At 49.7% G+C, this 10,141-nt stretch overlaps 1 long non-coding RNA gene across 2 annotated transcripts; it reads left to right on the top strand.

Annotated features, from left to right (window-relative positions):
* Positions 1–6,816: 6,816 nt before the first annotated feature.
* LOC148222758 (uncharacterized) lies at positions 6,817–8,513 on the top strand. Of its 2 annotated transcripts, none has more exons than XR_015805248.1 (2): positions 6,817–6,904; positions 8,335–8,513. It is a non-coding gene; the product is annotated as an uncharacterized LOC148222758 (long non-coding RNA). The 2 variants fall into 2 exon arrangements; XR_015805249.1 differs by having other exon boundaries at positions 6,836–7,037.
* Positions 8,514–10,141: the final 1,628 nt, after the last annotated feature.

Genomic DNA, 10,141 nt, shown 5'->3' with positions numbered 1-10,141 from the left:
TGGAGCTGCTCCATGCCCAGCCAAGGAGTGACCACAGACTTGGAAAAACCAAAGCCACCCCTTTTCCAGGAATTCCCAGTGTGGAACTGGGATCAGAGCATTTCCTGAGCTGGCACAGCCAGGGCACAGTCAGATCTGAGATTGTCACTGCCACCCTTTGGAATAAATCCAATTTCCAGTTGCCAAGGGCTGGTGGCACCGAGCCCTGGAGCTGCTCCATGCCCAGCCAAGGAGTGACCACAGACTTGAAAAAACCACAACCATCCCCTTTTCCTGGAATTCCCAGTGTGGAACTGGGATCAGGGCATTTCCTGAGCTGGCACAGCCACTGCCACCCTTTGGAATAAATCCAATTTCCAAGGGTTGGTGGCACAGAGCCCTGGAGCTGCTCCATGCCCAGCCAAGGAGTGACCACAGACCTGGAAAAATCAAAGCCACCCCCTTCCCTCATTCCCAGGGGACAAGGAGGGCAAAAGCCACCTGAAATTCCCAAGGGATGGTGTTGGGAAAGATGAGGATTTGCTAGGAAGGCCTTACAGATATCTATGTATGTATAACAGAAAGATTTTTGGATGTAGAATTTGAAGAATGAATAGAAATGAGAGCAAGTTTTGATATAGAAGAAAAGAATTGTTGATTTAGGCTTACTGGATAATTAAGAAGTTAAAGGGTAAAATGAGTTGGAAGGAGTTTTTATGACTTAAAGGATAAATTCACTTTAAACAAAAGATGCTTTTACTAAATAAAAAGATTTTTACAGGCAAAAAAATGCCATGCTGCAAGCAGAAAGAAAGATTTAAAATGATTTTTTGCTGCAAGAAAACTGAAAAACAACTTTTAGTTTAAATTGTAACATATTAACTTTTTGTGATTGGGAAAACAGTAACATGAATATGGCAATGTTAGTAGTTAGGATAGGCTATAGGTAATGGTAAAAGTATTAATTGGTTTTTATGTTTTAAGATGTTCTGCAGTAAAAAGTATTTAATGTATTGCAACCAGAATTAGAGTTGGCTTCAGACAAACCCACAGCTGAGGCTAAAAAAACTGTGGGCTGGGCTCTTGTTCCCCATGACCTGTGAATTATCATCTGGATAATAATAAATGCTGTTATCATCTGGATAAAATAAACAGCATTTTTAAAGAGCAAACTGAAATCCCACCCCCTCGTTTTGGATCTCACAGGATGGTCCTGAGCAAGGCAGGCAGCACGGGCAACATTCCCAAAATCATCCCAGCCCACTTCCCGTGCTGGAAATGGGATCACACTTCTAATAAAAAAAAAAAAAAATCAAATCATTGTGTGGAGGAGGAAAATAAATTGTGTTAAGGACAGTGTGCCTTGCCACAGTCCTTGTCCCTGTGCCAGGCTTGTCCTGTCCACATCCAGCAAGGAAACCAAAATAAATAAATGTGACATATAACCTCCTCCACGGACGTGTGAGCGCTGCACAAAATCAGAGTTTGAATGGAAAAGCTGCAGCTCTGCTTATCTGTGCAATGTCCCAGTGTGCTCACACCCCCTGGAAATTGTCAGGGAAAAATAAGGAAGATTTTTAAAATTGACTCGTGCATCCTGAGGGGGATGAAAACACAGTCAAAACAACCAGGGGATGGTTTGGGTTGGGAGAGACCTTCAGGGATCAACCACTCCAACCCATCTTTTATTTAATGCATCTGAGAAATAATTCCAGCTCTGGGGCCACTTCCCAGCCTGGAGCCACGCTGATATTCCTGCCTAATCAAAGCTCCTATCAAACCAGTCATAAAAACCCACAAAGCCAGCATTGCTGGCATAGTTTGAGGCTGGTGTAATGCACCCCCTGCAAAAAGGCTCCACTCAGAGGCCAGTTCGTGCTCGGGAAGGAATAAATCAGGGAAGGGCACGTGGGCTGAGGAAATTCCACAGCTGGATGGGTCCCAGTCCCTCTGGCCAAGGCTGGCAGCTCCAGCCAGGTCTTCCTGCACTGCAGGAGTTCCAGCTCCAGCTGGAGCATCCCTGCTTTGCAGGAGGAATCCCTTTGCAAGTTTTACAGCAGCAAAAACCAGATTTAGCTGGGCCAAGGATGGTCCCTCTCCCATAAAAGTCAGGGACATTTGCTGCTTGTCCCAGCTCCAAGCTTAGACCAAAACTCCTGACTTTGGGAGAAGGTTTGAAGCTACAAACAGAGCTGAAAATGTAATTTGGGATCTGCTCAAAGTTATTCACAGCAATCATAGAATCACAGACTGGTTTGGGATGGGAGGGAGCCCAAAGGTCACCTCATCCCACGGGCAGGGACACTTCCACTGTCCCAAGGTGTCCCAATGTCCAACCTGGCCTTGGACACTTCCAGGGATCCAGGAACAGCCACAGCTGCTCTGGGCACCTCACTCTCACAGGGAGGAATTTATCCCTAATATCTCCTCCATCCCTGCCCTATTTTTCCCTTTCTGGGATAATCACCAGTCCCTGATGTTTCCCTGGTTCAGGCAGCAAGGGCTGGGCCCCAGGGCATCCCCTTGGCATTCTCTTGGAAACTGGGGGGGAGAATTTCCTCTCCTCAGCTTAAATCACCAGAAAACCTCCTGGTTGTGTGTTCTGGAGGAGGTTGGGCACAAGGAAAACCCTCATTCAGATGGAAAAACCGGACAAAATCTCCCTCGTGTGCTCTGGCTCTGCACAGGGAATGGCTCTGGGCAGGAGCTGAGCACAACCTGGATCAGGGCAGCAGCCTGGGAATGCAGGCTGGGAATTCAGGCTGGGAATTCAGGCTGCTCCCTTCCCAGCAGGACTGAGATGGGCTTTTCCACCTCCAAAGCCTCTAGAGGATAACAGCAGAAAGAAAAAACCTGGAGGGTAAGAGCAGAGAGCAGGGCAGGAAAGCTTGGATCACACATCCCAAAGCAAAGTGTGCCAAAAAGTCACCTGTCCCTGCACAGCAGGTTTGGAAAGACAGGGGAGAAGGGATGGGAAGACAAAGGGAGAGCAAGGCTGGTTCCTGCCTGAGCCCAGTGTTTAAAGAAGGAGCTGATCCCAGCTCCACGTCCTGCTGGCCTCAGCTGCTGCAGTACAAATAATCCTCAGCACACACTTCTTCCCCTTTCCCTCCTCCCTCTGGAGCTCCATCACATGCCAAGACGCTGATACGGACACAGGAAGCTGAATATAAACACATGGCCTGTTTCACCAAATATTCAAAGGAACACAACTAAAAATACTCAGCTGCTGGTGTCCAGGAACATCCCAAAGCTGTGATCCACCCCCAGCCACGCTGCCTGGGGCTCCAGGGAGATGGGATTTGGGGAACACTGAACCCCACGCTCAGCTTTCATAGAATCCCCACTGGTTAGAGTTGGAAAGGACCTTAAAGCTCATTTTGTTCTGTTCCCCTGCCATGGCAGGGACACTTTCCACTGTCCCAGGCTGCTCCAACCTGGCCTTGGGCACTTCCAGGGATCCAGGGGCAGTCACAGCTTCTCTGGGAATTCCATCCCAGCCAGGAATTCCTTCCCAATTCCTTCCCATCTAGCCCTGCTCTCTGGCACTTTGAAGCCATTCCCTGTGTGCTGTCCCTCCATCCCTTGGGAATTGTCTCTCTCCTGCTGTCTCCTCTGGATTCAACAGCTCCAGCTCTGCAGGTTTGTCACCACAAGATCCAGGAGTGGATCCTCTCCTCCCCAGGGACACTTGGAAGGGATTCAGCAGCTCCACAGCAAGGAATTCTGCATCCCCTGGGAATGCTGGATCCCCCAGAGCCGCGTGTGTCTCCAGGGGATGGATGTACCCCCACCTGCCCACTGCTCCCCCACCTTCCTCCCTAAAATCCCACAGAGAATCCCAGCACAACCCAGTCACCCTGAGGACTTCTGCCACTTCCTCTGCTCTTTCTCATCAATCCTTGCAAAGTACAGAATGAAAACTCTGCTCGTGTCATCAGTGTCGTCTCACCCTTCCAAATTCCCCCCCAGGTTATTCCTGAGAGCAGAAATGATCTGGATCCAAGAGCTCCCAACACTGAGCACAGGATGAACGCTGAGGTTTGGAAAAACGAGCCCCAACTGTGCAATATTGCAAAATTCACCAAATAGCTGCACGGTTCCAGCAGTGCAGGAGTCCCAAGAGCCACCAAACATCTGCAGCTCCCAAGAAAAAAGTCAGTCCATGACGACTTTCAAGAACTGGGGTTGTACCATCCCAGTCCACGGAATTTCAGCCCAATTCCTGCTCCTGCACAGAATTATTTCTGTGCCAGGACACAGGACCCAGCAGCCTTCCCCCATTCCCAGGGTTTGTGTAAGCACAGAGGGAGTTGCAGCAACTCAATCCTCCCTGGAATACGGCTCCATGGCTCGGCCAAGGCTGTGCTGGGGTTTCCCTGGATAACTGTAAACCTTTGGAAATGATTCCCTGCAGTGATCTCTGCTCTGGCAAAGGGGACAAAGGGAAAGGGTGAGGATTTGTGGGGCTGCACCACGGATTTCTGGAGGAATATGGATTTGCTTTCACACCAGAGCACAATCAGACAGAGATACACTGGGATTTGGGAAGGAAATTCCACCCCACTGAGCTGACATGTTCAGCATCTTCCACTCAGCATTCCAGCAACTCTTGCAGGGATGGAGGAGCCACAGAAAAAAAGAGGGAGAGGACTTTTTAAACAGGCATGGAGGGACAGGACACAGGGAATGGCTTCCCACTGCCAGAGGGCAGGGCTGGATGGGATTTTGGAAAGGAATTGTTCCCTAGGACGGTTGGGAGGGGCTGGAAGAGAATTCCCAGAGAAGCTGTGGCTGCCCCTGGATCCCTGGTGGTCCAAGGCCAGATTGGATGGGCTTGGAACACCTTGGGATGGTGGAAAGTGTCCATCCCATAGCACTGGATGGGATTTAAGGTCTCTTCCAACCCCAACCATTTGGGATTCCACAATCCTACTGTGTCACCCCAGGCCCTACTACAGAGAACTCGACACTAATCTGGTTCAAAAATTCCGAGTCTTTTCAGTAACAGCACCTAAAAACTTAAGAACTTTCAGCATTTTAAAAGTTATCATTTAGCCAAAGAAACATTATATTTGAAATTAAAAATATCTAAAACCTACAGCACAACTCAATAATTTGATTTAACACCAGCAAGACATGAGAGATCAGTTGTTCTGCTGCCTGGGAGCCCAAGAAACTCCTCCAGGATAACAGAATTTCATCTTCCAAGGAAAAATCCTCCAACATCTGTGTGATTGTGGAATGAGCTCACCCTCAGCATCAGAGCCCATTCATTGTTCCCCTCTGGAATTGATTGCTCCTTGATTAGAGATATCCCAAAAGCTGCAATGCATCCCACGCTGGGATGAAATAGGGATTGAGGAGTCATTAACTCCACACTAATCCCTCAATCTCATTTAGTGGCCCTGAGCAGCACAAAAACCTGCCACTGTCCACTACTCACCCTCTACTCCCAGCACTGTATTTCTAAACTAATTCACACCCCAGACAAACACACACGAGGGGGTTCTAAGCCTGTTAAAACACCTGGCAAATTGCTGGGAATTTCATTTGATGTGCCACACTAATTAAATCACAGAATCACAGAATATCCTGAGCTGGAAGGGACCCACAAGGATCATCAAGTCCAGCTCCTGGTCCTGGACAATCCCAAAATCTCACCCTGTGCCTGTGACCATTCCCTGGGGATCTGGGCAGTGCCCACCACCCTCTGCAGGAAGAACTTTTCCCAAAATCCAACTTAAACCCCTCCTGGCACAGCTCCAGCTCCTTCCTAAAAACACCAGGCTAAAATCACAACATCCACTCCAAACCCTCTCTCCCCCTCCCCTCCCAAAAAGGGAAAGAATTTAAGTTTGCAACAGAGAATCACAAATTAAAAGTTACTAAAAGAACTAAAAAACTTCCAGGAGCTGAGCTCGATGATCCGTGTGGGTCCCTTCCAACTCAGGATATTCTGCAATTCCATGAATCCAAGCAAACTTATTACTGCAACAGGGTGTGTAATCTCAGTATCAACACGAAACCTCCTGGAATAATGACGCTTCTCCACTAATTAACCTCCTTCCCACACTCATCCCACAACTCCCCGCACGTGGGAAACTTTCTCCGTCAAGCAGAGCTCCGCGATTCCAAGGAAAACCCAAAGCTGGGAATGCTAAAATTGGGAAAATTTCAAGGATTTAGCTGGAAGCTGGGGTGGCCCCCGTGTAGTTGGAGCTGCCAGCTCTCGGTATCCATCGGTGCCATAGGGAAGGTCTGGAGGGAAGGAGGCAGGAAAAGGAAGAAAAAAATCGCCTATTTTAGAATTATCTTTGCCTAATTAAACAGATTTTTTTTTTTTACATAATTAAGCAGATTTCGCCTCATTCCCGTGCCGCACGCCACTTGTTGAACCACACCGGGAATACTCCTCAGCACGACGAAAAAAGACGGGAAAATAAAATAAAATTTTAAAAAACCAAAACCGACAAAAAAAACCTCCAAACCAACCCTTAAAAAAGCAACCAAGCACCGCTCGGGCCCGGCCCGCCCCACCAGGCCCGGCAGCTCAAAGGGGCCGGGCTGGCGCTCCCCGCTGTCCCCGCTGGGTTGTCCCGGGAAGCGGAGTTCGATATTCCCGGTGGGAATCTCCCCCCATTCCCTCCCCTCGTCCCAAATCCCGGGATCCCGGGACTCACCGAGCGCCGCTCCCGGTGTCTCCACGGGCGACCGGAGCGGGAATGAGGCCACGCCCACCGAGATAAACCACGCCCCTTTCATTGAGCCACCCCCACCGCGTTGTGCCCCGCCCCTTCCTTAAGCCACGCCCACCCCTGGCCACGCCCATTTAAAATCTTGGTTCCGCCCCGTTACGGATGGGGGAAATGGGCGTGGCCACGCGCGAATCCCAAATCCGTGCGGAATTCCGCGGCCAAATCCGGTTTGTCCTGTTCCGGAGCGGTGTCGCCGCTCTTTGGGATGGGGTTGAGGGAGAAAAGCGTGAGCCCAAGGGATGGGAGCACACGCGGTGCTGCAGGGAGTGATGGTGGAGGAGAATCCAGGGGGATGGAGAGGTTGGAGCATGGATATCCCGGGAATTTGGGGTGTAGGGGTTGTGGCGGTGGCCAGGGAGGGGTAGATCTGGTGTTTGGAAAGGTTTGTGTGCTGCCCGAACGAGCCCGGCGTGTCTCTGCTTGTGGGGCTTTGATCCTGGGAATACATTTGGCTCCAGAGGCAGGGGAGGGTGTGGATTAAAATTTAAATTTAAATACAGGTTCCTGGCTGAGAGCTGCAGGAGGGAGAAGGGTTGGAAAATGAGGGTGGGGAGGCCCTGGTAGAGATTACCCAGGGAAAATGTGCCCCTGGATCCCTGGCAATGTCCAAGGTCAGGCTGGACAGGGCTTGGAGCAGCCTGGAATAATGGAAGGTCCCTCCCAACCCAACCAATCTGCGATTCTATGAAATTCCATTAAAACCGGGGAAGATGCTGTGCTCATCCCCATCACCACCTCTGCCTGAGCGTGTCCCCATGGAGCATCCCTGCCCTGAGAGCACCAGGAAAACTTCTCCTTGCTCATTCCCATGTTTTTTCCCGATGCCAGCACAGGCGGGTTGTCGCTGTCCCTGGCACTGCCAGGCTCTCCCGGCTCCAGCCTGTCTCCGCAGCAGATTTTATGGGAGAGGGGATGGCATCACCCATCTGCTGCTCGGCTCCTCTTTATTGCTATTCCAGCTGGGAATCCAGCAGGGATGCACAGGAGCACCTTGTCCTGCGTTATGCCCTAATGAAAAAAAAATAAAATAAAATAAAACCTTTAGGAAGACTGTTAGAAGATAAGGAATCCCTCGTTCGATTCCTAATTGAAAATAAAGGAATAAAAGAAAAAATAAATAAAATAAAGAAATAAAGAAAATAAAGAAAATAAAAGGAATCCAGTTTTCCCAAGTGTGGCCACCAGGCAGGAGGGAAGCGTTGCCCTCTCGTGGGCTAAAGCAGCAGCTTCGCACCGTTCAGTTCCATCCGAGAGCTTAATTAGCCACCGTTAATTAACTACCTGTGGCCTCACAGCGCAGCGCTCCCAGGAGAGCAGCCCTGACCCGAGCAGGAGCTCGTCGGGATTCCCTGGAGCTTGTCAGGGACTCCCAGGAGCTTTGCTGGGGCTCTTGGCCCATTCCAGCCGGTTTGTCACGGGGCACACACTGGGAGGGCACCCTGGGGCACGAACTGGGCACACTGGGAGCACTGGGACATGAACTGGGAGCACTGGGACACGAACTGGAAGCACTGGGACATGCAGTGGACACACACTGGGAGGGCACACTGGTTTGAACTTCGTATTTTCTCTATTAAACATTTATTTTCCTTTCCAGGGGCAGGATGAAGACTCAGCAAGAGGGGATCTCTTGTTTTTTCATCCTTTTTTTCCCTCTCAGACATTCGCCCAGTGAATGTCTCACCTTTGAAGGCAGGACTGAGTTCTTTGGATCCTGGTGATACAAGCATGGGTTTCCCTTTCTCCTACAAACACAAATAAATATGTAAATGTTTATTATTGTTTTTTAGTATTATTGTTGTTATTATTAGTGTACAGTAGTAGTCTAGATCAGGGCACTCACTCTTAGATATTGGGAAGGAATTCTTCCCTATGAGGGTCTGGCACAGGTGCCCAGAGAAGCTGTGGCTGTCCCTGAATCCCTGGAAATGTCCAGGGTCGGGTTGGACAGGGCTTGGAGCAGCCTGGGACAGTGGGAGGTGTCCCTGCCATGGCAGGGGTGGCACTGGGTGGGCTTTGAGATCCCTCCCAGTCTGGAGGTGAGATACTGGGAGCAGTATCCAGGGTGGAATCCTGTCCCCCAGCACCATTTATCTCTGTGAACTCTCCTTATTTCCTGCATAACGAGGTTCAGAGTTCAGCCAAGGGCTGCCTGCAATGCCCAGCCTGGGAGGTTTTGCAGCAATTCTGCTCTCAGGGTGCACTTTGGTCAGAGAAAGCAAAGCCAGATTTCTTCTGCCTGTTTGACATTGCTGCTCCTTCCCACCTTGGATGCTCTGTATTCCTCTCCAGGGAAATGGGGAATTCACTGAATGAGCTTAGGGGGCTTTACCAGAACGATCTGATGCTGGAGAAAATGAGCCACACCACTCCCAGCCTCAACAATCCTGGCAGGAGCAGGCAGAGCAGAAAAGCTCAATCAATTCTTAGACAAAATAATTAAAATTTTATCATGTTCCCCATCAAAACCCAGTGATATTCCCCCAGGATCTTTGCAGAATTGGAATTTTGACTTGGTTTTCCCAGGATCTTTGCAGAATGGGAATTTTGACTTGGTGGCTTCACTGAGCTTGTATTTAACCAGAAAAGCAGAGAAAAACGATCCTGAAAATAGCTGGGAGCACTCCTGGTTAAAGGCTGGTGTGGGATGAAGGTCGTTGTCCTGAGATTATCCCTGAGCACAGAGTCCAGAGTGACAAGCACAGAAAGGGACTTCATAAACAAAGCAGACAGCTGTGCACAGCCAGCAGCCAGGGAAGGCTTCCTCTGGAGCAGAGGAGTGATCAAATTCCACGTGGGAGAGCTGGAGACAGCACAATGTGATTTCCAGGACATTTTCCATCCCTCATCCCTCCTCTCTGCAGGGCCACAGCCTGTCCCTGTCACCCTGCACCTGGCCAGGAGAAATTCTTGCTCTCTCCTCTCCATCCCTGCTCCATCAACAGCTGCCATTCTTTCCTTCTGAAAGGAAAGGAATTCTTTCCTCCTTCTCCTATCAGAGAAGGAACAGCAGCCCAGGCTCTCATGGCTTTTCCCACCTTTGTCCCAAAGCACCAACCCCCAGGAATATGATCTGAACCCCCTCAGTGTTTATTTTCCCTCACTATTTATCATGCATTCCTTCCACAGAGGAATCCCTTCAATCCCTGTCTCACTTAAATCCCCATCCCTGGGCTGCTGGACACAGCCTTTCCTGGGAAAGGCTGTCCAAAAGGAACACGTGTGATAAATGGTCCCATTTTGGACCCCCCCCCCCCCCCCAGGAAAAGCCTTGCTAAGGCTGTTTTGAGCAATCATTAATGCAGCAAAAATTATTAAACACCAAATATCCTTGTGTTCCACATAACAAACACCAGCCACCCTTCAGCATCTTCTTTCTTGGATGTAAAGACTTATTTTTCCAC

The sequence above is a fragment of the Sturnus vulgaris genome, chromosome 9, assembly GCF_052056855.1.
Source record: "Sturnus vulgaris isolate bStuVul1 chromosome 9, bStuVul1.hap1, whole genome shotgun sequence".
Lineage (NCBI taxonomy): Eukaryota > Metazoa > Chordata > Aves > Passeriformes > Sturnidae > Sturnus > Sturnus vulgaris.
The sequence above is the reverse complement of the archived record's forward strand: the minus strand, read 5'-3'. Positions and strand labels throughout refer to the sequence as shown.